This window comes from Schistocerca serialis, chromosome 6 (assembly GCF_023864345.2).
Source record: "Schistocerca serialis cubense isolate TAMUIC-IGC-003099 chromosome 6, iqSchSeri2.2, whole genome shotgun sequence".
NCBI classification, from domain to species: Eukaryota; Metazoa; Arthropoda; class Insecta; order Orthoptera; family Acrididae; genus Schistocerca; species Schistocerca serialis.
Window position 1 is genome coordinate 672,483,717 of NC_064643.1, and position 13,086 is coordinate 672,496,802.

Sequence of the window (13,086 nt, forward strand, 5' to 3'; positions counted from 1 at the left end):
ATAATTACATGTGGTCGAGATGATACCGTAGTACGACTGCTGTTTTTATCTCTAAGATATGGTGTAGGTTTTCTCTATATTCTTAGAGTTTTGAAGCCAACGTTTTTATCGTATGAATTATTGAGTCTCGCAGCGAAATTGATTACTGGCGCTTATAATTTTAATAGAAGTTATTTTCAGCTATTGACTGCCAAGAAGTATCAAAGGTGTCAGCATATTAATGTGCTTAGATTTCTAAAACCCGCAACCTGTGATTTGGGCATTATAACTTGTTATCCATAAATACTACATCCTTAGCAACCATCCCAAAGCAGAGATATGATCATTGCCGATTGCTGCATCTAGAGATCTGGCAGCAAAGATATCGGTAAACTTAACCCATTAAGTACCAGTGTCCTATTTTGAGGACAGAGCACATATTTATTTCAAAATAGATAATAAATTATTAATTTGCGACTATTACTGTTCTACATCATTTGTTGACTGCTTTTTATGACAAATTTATGAATACAAGAAATTAAAAGCAATAAATCCTACCATTAATTGATTATTGAATACTAAGGCTTACTTTTCGTTATTACAGGTATTTCCTTTATTGACAATTTAGTAGTATTTGAAATATGTGACAAACATCTTTTTGCGATTATTTATAGTCAACAATGTGTCTTTTAAACTACTTGCATTGTTAGCTCAATTGGAGATATATTCAGTGTTTTCCATCGTTATAAAATTTGGTGTACTCGAAATAGGACACTGAGACTTGGTGTTATCATTTCAGTTATTTGTATTGCTGCACGTTCGAATATGAAACTCTGCTACTGCTTATGTAATATATATATATATATATATATATATATATATATATATATATAATAGGATATGAAGTTATTTTGAAATTTACAGTGTATTATGTAAGTATATTGATGAATATGTTATCCATTAGTAAATAATACAGTTCCAGATGGACAGTTTATCCGAGGCAAGCCTATTAGATTTGGCTATTAGTTGTGGTCTCTTTACGGAGCAAGTGGCTACGGTTTCAAATTTGATTTATACTGTGGAAAGGATCCAGAAGATACTGCAAGGGATGACCTACTATTGGGATCAAGAGTAGTCCTAAACATGTTGGACTGCATTGAAAAACCCCAAGAATCATTGTGTGTACTTTGACAATTTCTTCATTAGTAGAGATCTTCTGACTCATCTGAGAAATTTGGGTTTTCGAGCAACTGGGACTGTCAGAGAGAATCGAGTTGGTGACTGTCCACTACTGAGCAGCAACGAACTGAAAAAGACAGTTCGAGGAAACTATGACTACCAGTTCGACAGGAATGGTGAAGTCTTATTTGTTCGATGGCACGACAACAGATGCGTTACAATTGGTACAAATTTTGACCAAGTTAAACCTTTGGGAGCAGCTACGCGGTACAGTAGACAAGCAAGTAAGAAGACACAAGTGCAACAATCTGCCGTTTCGAAGTCGTATAACGCGTAGATGAGAGGTGTTGACCACCATGACTGGTTAGTTGGAAAATATGCGACGGTAATTAGAGGGAAAAAATGGTGCTGGATCCTATTACACGTTTGCTGGAAATGACCCTTGTAAATGCCTGACTCTTCTACAGACTAGTACATGGGAAAAATGTACAGGAATTACTGGATTTCAGACGTGCTATTACAGTTACATACCTGAAATTGGACACTGGAAGACTGAATATTGGACGTCCAATGGAATACCCACCAAGTGAGTTGAGAGTGATACCAGACATCAGATTTGATGGAATTGGTCATATGATTGAGAAAAGAAGCACGCAAAGAAGATGTGCAAGAGCTAAATGCAACGGGAAATCAAGAACATATTGTGTTAAATGCCGTGTTGCACTGTGTGTGAAGTGTTTTGTACCATTTCACAAGAAATAAATAGTTGAGACTTGAATACAGTTTAGTATAGTATATAATACTGTTAGATCCCAGTGTCCTATTTTGAGGACGGGCATTATATCAGCATGTAAAAATATTCTTTGGCTATTTTTGTACTTATTGTGGTTCATGCACTATGTACATTATTATTAAGGAATAAAAATTTCAATTCAAAAAATTAATTTGGGACTTAATGGGTTAAGTGTAATGTAAATGTCGTGTGACTAGGTCCTCCTGTCGGGTAGTCCGTTGGCCTGGTGAAAGTCTTTCGATTTGACGCCACTTCGGCGACTTGTGCGTCGATGGGGATGAAATGACGACGATTAGGAAGCACAACATCCAGTCCCTGAGAGGAGAAATATCTCCGACCCAGCCGCCAATCGAACCCGAGCCCTTAGGGTTGACAAATTTCTCCTGCTCTGTCGCGCTGACCACTCTTTTTTTTGTGTGCGCTAACCAAGTGCTCCACTTTTTTGTATCGCTAACAAATGGCGCCACTTTTTTTTCTCTGCCACATTCTTAACCACATTTTGCCTTAACCACTTTTGTTTTTTTCTTAACCACATTTTTCTTTTCTTTTTTTTCTTTTTTGTTTACATCGTTACACCATGTTTTTTTCCCTTCGTTACACCATGTTTTTTTCTTGTTTTATCAAAGTGAAAATTGACAGAAATTATTAAACACTTTGTGTTTTCTTTCCTTTTTTTATTGTAATTTTTTACAAACACTGAGGGAACCACTCCTGTGCCACTGTGCGATAACAAAAATACCAAATTAAATATGTCTTCTAAATAACTGCTCTGGCGAAAGAAATCATCTTGAAACTCAAATGTGTCCTTGCCCAGAAGTTCCAGGAGACAAAAAAAAGTCTTCGCAGAACGTATAAACTTCTTCTGCAGTACAATAAAAACGAACCCTTTTGGCAGGTAATCATGCAATTCGTGTCCTATGGCATGACAGGGACGACGTGAAGAAAATTTTGGAATGTTGGCTCATACCGGTGTCCATATTGGTTGATTGTGCGCCAGGGTTGGTTTGAGAGATATACTTGAAAATCTAAGACATTAGGGGCACTGGCGGACAGAATATAATTGTTAAAGTGTCCCACGAGCCATATGTTGCTGTTATGTATGGCAGCCGGGAAAAGTCGGAAATCCGGGTGCAGTATGTCTTGGATCTGTATTGCATGAGGCGCAGTCCGGTTGACCACAGCGAGTTTTCTTACGCGTCCAATTCCAGATGTGCATTTGGTCTTTGCATACGAACAGATGTGCAACAGTCGCAACCGTGTGGCACAAGTCGTAGTAGGGACTCGGTGCAAGATTGATCTTGTGCCGCTTTTCTTGCGTCGGAACAGTCTCAGTGACCGCGTCATAACCATTTGGAGCGAACATCCTTCGGGAGCGTCGGATTGTGGATGTTAGCCCAAACGAGTGACCAATCGCAAGCCGGATACTTCTTTTCCAAGGGGCCAGGCAGTGACGGCCGTAGTAACTGGCGGTACAACTGAACAGTCAGCTTCTTGAAAAGCTCGTTACCGATATAACTACTTTCAAAATAATATAGTGCTATATGCTGAAGATGCAGGATGATGTGGCCAATGTCCACAGGCGGAGACAAGTTGCGAGGGCGTGACAGCTGATAGAGCCGCTTCGTGACGGTGTCCTCGCTTGCAGTGAGTATCAACCATGAGCGTTTCAGATACATAGCCAGGGCGTGTATGCATGGGTTTTTCAAGCCGAGGCCTCCCATATCAGATGACAATGCTGTCGTGTTGAAGGAAACCTTAAGGATGTTGAGCTTCCAGACATACCAGGCGGCCGCTGCTAGAAGTGATCCTGCTACTGTGGTTGGCATTGGTAGGACAGCGGCAAAATATTGTAATTTGGAGAGGGTATAAGAATTGACGATTAAGGCCCTCTGCAAATGATCTAGATGTCTCATGTTCTGTTCGCGCAGGAGTGGTTTTATCGCCTGAATTTTGGGTATCCAATTTTTGTGAGACATGTTCAGAGGTCGGGCCGTGATGTAGACACCAAGATGTTTTATAGTCTGTACGTAGGGCAGCCAGATATCGCCTGTGATAGGCGGTTCCTGATCAAGCGTTAAGACGGCGGATTTATTGATGTTTAACAGTGCACCGCTATCTCTTTGAAAGTCCTCGAGAATGCGCTTCGCTTCGGCGACATCGCGGACATCGTTAAGGAGCACGTTGACTTCGCCGGCCAGTGCTTGGACCACAGACTTTATACAATAAAATTGGAATCCATGAAGGCTGTGATGCAGGTGGCGCAACAACGGTCCCATGAGGATCGCATATAGCGTTCCTGAGGGAAGGCAGCCTTGATTAATACCCCGTGAGAGCGGAACGTATTCCGTCAATGTATTGTTGGTCACGAACCTTGTACGGGTACCATTGATACAGTTGTTGACGATGTGGACAAAATTAGGACTGAAGCCCATTGTTTCCATGACGCTGATAAGATAGTGAGAGTCAGCTCTGTCATAAGCCTTATCAAAATCAAGAAGCGCTATGGCCATGGGAGTGCGGGTGGCCCAGGTGAGGGAGACGAGATCCCGATACAATGCCAAAATGTTGGACTGTGATCGACCACGGATAGCACTCATTTGGTATGGTCCCAGAAGATCGGGTAACAGCTGCCGTAATCGGACACTGAGGGCGTACTTCAGAAGTTTAAAGTCAGCCTTGAGCAAAGTAATGGGCCACAAATCTTTGGTGTTTTTCGGCGTCGGTGTCTTAGTTTTTTATAACAGTTAACTCCTCTGTGTAAGGAGTGGGGGGGGGGGGGGCGCCGGCCGGAGTGGCCGTGCGGTTCTGGGCGCTACAGTCTGGAACCGAGTGACCGGTACGGTCGCAGGTTCGAATCCTGCGTCGGGCATGGATGTGTGTGATGTGCTTAGGTTAGTTAGGTTTAATTAGTTTTCAGTTGTAGGGGACTAATGACCTCAGAAGTTGAGTCCCATAGTGCTCAGAGCCATTTGAACCATAATATATGCCAGTAGTTGGCGTAAAACTCGACAGAGAGCCGTCCGTGCCCGGAGATTTATTCCGCGGCGCGGCAATGAGGGCATCCTTCAGTTCTTCGTTGGTGAAGGGAGAGCAAGTCTCGATTTTGGTTGTCTGTGACGCGGAACGTTGGGGGTCCAGAGTGATACCAGTCCTGCACTTTCTCGTATGGTGCACCTGCAAGAGTGTAATGTGCGGCAAAGTGATTAGCAACATGATTTTTGATATCTCGGTGTAGGGTATAACAAGCGCCGTCGGTGTCCTGCAACTTGTGAATGGGTTTCCTGCGCGCCGCATGTAAGTGTTGGACAATGTGGTGGACAGACGTCTGCTGTTGCAGCAAGTTGGTGAAGTCACGTGCATGAATCTGGTAGCTGGCCGCGGTTCGTCCCATCAATACTGTAATTTTTGCTTGTATTCAGCGCATCTGCGCGATATTATTAGGCACCTGTTAATAATCCTTGTACAATTTCCGTAGAGCGCAGATATAAAATTCAGTTATTTCCTCTCAGCGCGCGCACGAATCCTGGCGTGTTGTTTGACGCAATTAATGGGTTTCCCCTTTGCATGAAGCGTCCACCAATCAGTCCACGTGGGGTACGCCTGACTGCGTGAGGCCATGGTATGCCAAACTGACAGGATCGCACGCTCTAAAGTGGCGTCCTGTAAGAGGCGACAGTTGAGTTGCCATCATCCGGAGCCTCTATAAACTTTCTGTGGCGAGCGAGTAAGAACGATGTGGTAAGCGATATGGTTACTGAAATTAACAGGCCAACATTCCCAAGTTCCCACATCGGCTAAAAGACCGTGCTGCACATATATACGATCTATCCTGCTGGAAGACGTCGGCGTAAAGTGAGTAGCTATGTCATCAGGGTGTAAAGCCTCCTACGTGACGACTAACTGCAATTCCGTAACCATTGTTTTTAGTTCCTGACTGAAATTAAAATTCGACGTTTGATCCGTGCGACGCTAAACGCAGTTGAAGGCACCGCCTATAATAACGTGCAGGCTCAAGTCGGTGATTAAACTCGCGGTGCCTCCAGTCTAAAACTCTCGCCTCGCCGCACACGCACTAGTACCGGAACGGGCGTATGCATTAAGAAGGAGTACGTCATGGTATTGGGCGACAATGCCTCGTCCGGTAGGTAGCAAGGTCAGACAAGAACATTCAATACCTTCCTTATACAGAATAATTATGCCGGCCTCCGTTTCGATATTCACAATGTCGTCATAACCGGGGACGTCGGCTAGGAGTGGCGTCGTGGCTTCCTGTAAGAGCATAATATCGATGTCAGCGTCCCGTCCATTTTGATTTGAGAAACGATAGATTAACGTTCAAAGTAAAAATCTTATAGGACTGGCGTGAACGAAGCGATATGGGACGACTGGTCATCGACAGATGGAATCAGGTACGATGTATATCCCTCCGGTAGTCGTCCGCTTCGGAGGTCGAATAAGTCTAGACGTTGCCGTCCGTGGACGCTGCATTGCGGCGAGTCGCCAGCAGCGAATCTCCCGTTGCCATCGGTTCTTCTTGCTCATGATCGCCAGCCATATCTTCAGTATCATCCGCCAATTCAAGACAGACACAGCCGTTGCCGTGCCTGAAGACGCGGCTCCTGATCCACGCCGTGTTCCGTTACCGTGGACATCAGGTACCTGGGGCGTCCGCGGTGGCGCACAAGTCTCCCCCCCCCCCCTCCCCCCCTGTCCTAGTTGGAAACAGTACCGTCAACATTCATGGGTGTAGCCAACGACTGAAAACAATCGTCGCCCCCGAAGTATCGTCGCTGATCATGCGGCCTGCTTGTTTGGCACACAAGGGGGGCGCCAATTGTGCTGCCTCAGGACGAGCGATATGATGTTTTTTGTGCTTTTTCGGGAGGACCCACCGACGGAGGCGTCCGCATGCTCTAATGAAAGAGGAGGATTCCCTCACTCTTGGTGCCTGTCAGTGTCGGTATTAGTCGTTTCTACACCGTCGACCCTGTGTTCCTCGCGTTGGGCGTCATTGGACACCGCGACTGGTAAGCCATTGTCCGGCAAAGCTTGTTATTGCCTACGTCCGCGGCCAACGCCTTGGGAGTATTAGCACGGACCGCCGCGACATAAGTAGTAGGTAATACTGTCGGTTGCGTGGGAGTGTCTAGTTCATACGCAGGCAACTGTATTATTCGTCTTTGGATGCACTGGGCGACTGGAATACTCTCTTTCAAATTCTAAAGGTGGCATGGGTAAAATACAGGGAGCGAAAGGCTATTTACAATTTGTACAGAAACCAGATGGCAGTTATTAGAGTCGAGGGGCATGAAAGGGAAGCAGTGGTTGGGAAGGGAGTGAGACGGGGTTTTAGCCTGTCCCCGATGTTATTCAATCTGTATATTGAGCAAGCAGTAAAGGAAACAAAAGAAAAATTCTGAGTAGGTATTAAAATCCATGGAGAAGAAATAAAAACGTTAAGGTTCGCCGATGACATTGTAATTCTGTCAGAGACAGCAAAGGACTTGGAAGAGCAGTTGAACGGTAAAAAAATGGAAATGTCGTGTGGCTAGGGCCTCCCGTCGGGTAGACCGTTAGCCTGGTGCAGGTCTTTCGATTTGACGCCACTTCGGCGACCTGCGCGTCGATGGGGATGAAATGATGATGATTAGAACAACGCAACACCCAGTCCCTGAGCGGAGAAAATCTACGACCCAGCCGGGAATCGAGCCCGGGCTCTTAGGATTGACAGTCTGTCACGCTGACCACTCAGCTACCGGGGCGGACAGTTGAACGGTATGGACAGTGTCTTGAAAGGAGGATATAAGATGAACATCAACAAAAACAAAACGAAGGTAATGGAATGCAGTCGAATTAAGTCGGGTGATGCTGAGGGAATTAGATTAGGAAATGAGACACTTAAAATAGTAAAGGAGTTTCGCTATTTGGGGAGCAAAATAACTGATGATGATCGAAGTAGAGAAGATATAAAATGTAGACTGGCAATGGCAAGGAAAACGTTTCTGAAGAAGAGAAATTTGTTAACATCGAGTATTGATTTAAGTGTCAGGAAGTCGTTTCTGAAAATATTTGTATGGTGCGTAGACATGTATGGAAGTGAAACATGGACGATAAATAGTTTGGACAAGAAGAGAATAGAAGCTTTCGAAATGTGGTGCTACAGAAGAATGCTGAAGATTAGATGGGTAGATCACATAACTAATGAGGAGGTATTGAATACAATTGGGGAGAAGAGGAGTTTGTGGAACAAATTGACAAGAAGAAGGGACCGTTTGGTAGGTCATGTTCTGAGGCATCAAGGGATCACAAATTTAGCATTGGAGGGTAGCGTGGAGGTTAAAAATCGTAGAGGGAGACCAAGAGATGAATACTCTAAGCAGATTCAGAAGGATGTACGTTGCAGTAAGTACTGGGAGATGAAGAAGCTTGCACAGGATAGAGTAGCGTGGAGAGCTGCGTCAAACCAGTCTCAGGACTGAGGACAACAAAAACAACAATGCACTAGACTCGAACATGTCCCGTGGAATTGCTGCCTGAACATGTTCGGGGCTGCCATTCATACATGATTATCGCGCTGTATCCACAAATCGTAAGGCAGGAGGGAATATGCCGATTACAATTCCATTTCAATTTGCCACACATCGTTCAAGACAGTGTACTTGCCGAACGAGGCCCAATTTTCGGCAATGTTGCTGATAATTTCACCGTAGGACTTAATAGATGCATTGATTTGTTCCGCCGTTATTTCGAATGGCAACTCGAAAATCCGACCGGTGCGAATACCCACTCCAGCGTGGACAACGATGACCTCACCAACATTCCCGTCACTGAGTCGAAATTATAATGTACCGCCACATGACTCTACGATTTTGTCACACATATCGGGGTTGCGAAATTTGATATATACTGTATTACTAACAAACGATAAGTGGATCCCAACGATATCAGCGGGAGATAATTTATCGTCTTCATCAAGGAATCGTTCTATTTCGTAAAATTTAGGTCGTGAGAAACTGCCATCAGACACAAACTTCAAGGAGTTTTTCCTCTCTGGGTGATCCATGTTAGTTTCTAATCGTTGCCAATAAGAAGTCGTTATGCGCGCCGCAGCAGCCCTCGAGTCACCACTAGCCGCACCGCAGGCCGCAGCTGAGCACATAAACAACGCTCCAGGAACGTCCGACCTGCACGACGGCCGCACCTCGACCACGCCACTCAGCTACTAAGGGCGGACAACTTAAGAGTGTCTGCTGTAGGACAAGCTGGCCCAGGTGAAACGTGTCTAGCAAGCCAGTAAGCGGAAACTGGCTGCAGTTTCTCACGTGGAACACGGGGTAAAATGGAAGCCACCACGTGGCCATAGCCACGCTGTACAGCACGGTGAGATTCAACTGTGTGAATACTAAAACTTCATTTATTAACAGAAGGCCACTGAAATCACTTCCAGAGGAGCTTCATAAAACCTGGTAACACTACTGAAACCACGGCAAAGAGTTGAATATAATTAGTACCACATGAATATACAATGATGCCCACGTATAAAGTTGATAATAACAAAAGCAACGAATAGTACATGCATTACAAATAGAGTCTATGCATACGGCGCACCGTTGAGTAGGTACTGAAATCAGCAATAAAATGAAGATATTTTACATACCAATAAACGGACTAACAATTGTTAATAATAAGATATTGTGTTATTATTACTGAGAACAAGAACAAAGAGTTACCCCACAGTAACATGAAAATCGTAGGCTCTGCATGTTTTATGTGTACTGTTAGTTTTACATGTTTATGTCCGTTTAATACAGAATTTGTGACTTAAATGTTGTAAAGATATTACTTGGATAAAGAAGTGAGAGTCTTTCAAGCGGCAATGACGTTGCACCCTTGAGTAGCGACTGCCATTCCGTTTCATGTGATGTATAACATGTAATCTGAAATAAAACATAAATTAATCATTTGGCCATATTTAACCACATTATAATCGTTTTCAAGTGCCATTGTTCATAAGCCCATAGCGTAAAAATTCGGAATATTTAAAACTTATGGCCAAAAGAATGGTGGTCAGACATGCAGATGCTCTTTTGATCAGAATAGTTGACCACATGGCAGTGTTGAGGAAGGAGCAAGCAGAGTACGTTTAACCGCCTTTCGAGGCTCCTAGATGGTCAGATAAGTTTGGTAAGGTATCAGGCGGCAAATGAGCTGCACATGTGTCAAGTGATAGTGTGGTGTGCGGTGAAATTGGACTCTATTATTTACAGGGCAACACTTTGCAACTTTCGGAATACGTGGTCATTGAGTGCCACACATTTGTTACTCAATTCTTTATTGCAAACAGACTTCAGTGAACTGAATTTGTGCGGAATTTGTGCTCATTGTTGATTTGAGGCACTGTACAATGCCTCTGGAATTATTTAGATTTTGTCTATGTATGCTCTGCTTGCGCACACTAGATCATTGATCTGAAATCTAGTTTCCTTCCCTATGTGCAATAATAGCCTGTGTAACACCACAGTTCAGTACATCTTTCTTCTAGTACCAACAAGGGAACCTCCCCATCGCACCCCCCTCAGATTTAGTTATAAGTTGGCACAGTGGATAGGCCTAGAAAAATTGAACACAGATCAATCGAGAAAACAGGAAGAAGTTGTATGGAACTATGAAAAAAATAGGCAAAATATATAAACTGAGTAGTCCATGCGTAACACAGGCAACATCAAGGTTTGTCTGAGCTCAGGAGCGCCGTGGTCCCGTGCGTGGCGTGAGCACCTGCGGAGCAAGAGGTCCTCGGTTCAAGTCATCCCTCGACGGAAAAGTTTAATTTCTTTATTTTCGCAAAGTTATGATCTGCCCGTTCGTTCATTGACGTCTCTGTTCACTGTAATACGTTTACTGTCTGTGTTTTGCGACTGCACCGCAAAACGGTTCGATTAGTAGACGAAAGGACGTGCCTCTCCAATGGGAACCGAAAACATTTGATCGCAAGGTCATAGGTCAACCGATTCCTCCACAGGAAAACACGACTGATATATTCTATACGACACTAGTGACGGCATGTGCGTCACATGACAGGAATATGTCGTCGACGCACCTAACTTGTACACTTGGCGAATGGGTAAAAAGATTCTTCTACTTTGCCCGATTTAGGTTTTCTTGTGGATGTGATAATCACTCCCAAAAAAGTTATGTAAACATAAGAGTTTGCCACATATACTGCAACAAATTAATGCAAAAGTTTCACAGTCGCACAGTTTTCCCTGTGCTCTTTCAAAACATATGTTTTTAACGTTTTCAAATTTTTCCGTGTGTAGACCGTCAAATCCTGCATATGTCCAAGCAAATCTGAACATGTCCTGGAATTTTGGAGAGCGAAGTTGATTATGTGTGATTACCTGAACTTTGATATTTGTCTGAAAGTAAAAAAATAAAACTTTTCAGTCGAGGGAAGACTTGAACCAAAGACCTCTCGTTCCTCAGCTACTCACGCTAACCACGGGACCACGGTGCTCCCGAGCTTACACCAACCTTGATGTTGCATATCTTGCACATGGACTACTCAGTTTGTATATTTGCTTATTTTTTTCATAGTTCCACACAACTTCTTCCTGTTTTCTCGATTGATCTGTGTTCAGTTTGTCAAGGCCTATCCACAGTGCCAACTTATATCTAAATCTGAGGGGGGTGCGATGTGGAGGTTCCCTTGTAAGTAAAATGAGATTCTATCTTAACACTGTTATCACTGTACATCCTTCTCCTAACTGACTATTATTTTACTTGTTTAATATTTAACACTTGTTTGTAATTTGCACATATTTATCAACTTTTCGTACCCTGGGATTTCTTTATTTCATAGATATCGTTAGGGTACAATGCAGCAGCACACGGTAAGGTACTTAGGTTAGCAATCGAGCCACTTAATTAAATTATGGTTGTGTGCTTACCCTCCAGTAGCTAGGTTTCATCTGACGACTGTTCTCACGTAAATTATTTGTTATCATAAGCCCCCCAGTATGTTTCACATGGATTGGGTCATCTGGGACAGGACTGTAGCTGCTACACATTTCAAAGCTCATTTTAGGCTCGGGTTTCCCAACAAAACTTTTAGTCGTTCGGACTGTTAGTGTGGAGCAGCAGTGGTAGCAGTGTAGTCAATGTATGTGGGTGCACATTTTGTGGAGCAGGAGGGTGTGGTATGCTGGGTAACACAGTGCATATTTCGACTTCATGCGGTCAAATTCCATGCCATTGCCTCTGCGTCACAAGTTCATGCCAGTATTTACAGCGCCTCTGCGTTCGTGCTCTGCTTGTCCACTTTGCAGTTGCCCCTTGTTGCCGCTATAGAAGCCCCTGCCTGCCGGGGCCATAGTTTTCTTTGCTGGGCCGCAATGTTCATTCCGCGCCGTCTGTACCTACGCTAGCCAATGCCTCGATATCTTTGCTGTACTCACGCCTCTGTCCGTCCACGGCACAGTAAGGCTAAGATCAAATTGAGACGCGTATAGCGCGCTTTGCGTGCGACGGCTGGCGACGCATCCCTCTCACAGTATCGAAGCGCACGCACCCTTTAACCTTTCTCAAAAGATTTTACAGAAGCTACTCAGTAAAAGCATCTGATATTTGCCTTGCTTGTAGCGTTATATGTCAGCTTCGTAGCGAAATGCCCATCATCCCGCTAATACATACATTTTGTGTGATCTACACATTTTTGTAAAACACTGCGCAAAATTCGGCAAGTTTGCCATGAAAAATAGGGATCGCTATTATTTTGTGTTTGATGCGTATTACACCATATGTTTCTGCGTATGAGATTGAGCTAACATATTGTATTTTTCTTTAGTGTTGGGAGGAGGTCTCTATCTGTTTCCTATCTCCTGAAAATGGATCTTATGTAACGCATTCACTCCCGATCTCACGCCCGCGAGAATGAGGTATTCACTCCCTCACATCTCCTAAACCACTCGAGACATCGAAAGGAATTTTGGTGAATGATAGCACAGAAGGAGGAGCGTATCTTGTCAATTGGTAAACACATGGCGATATACCAGAAGTTATGATTCCTATTAGATTTTTTTTTTGCTATGTTTTACTACAGAGACTGTAATTTTTAAGAGTTTCCTAGTATGAAAATA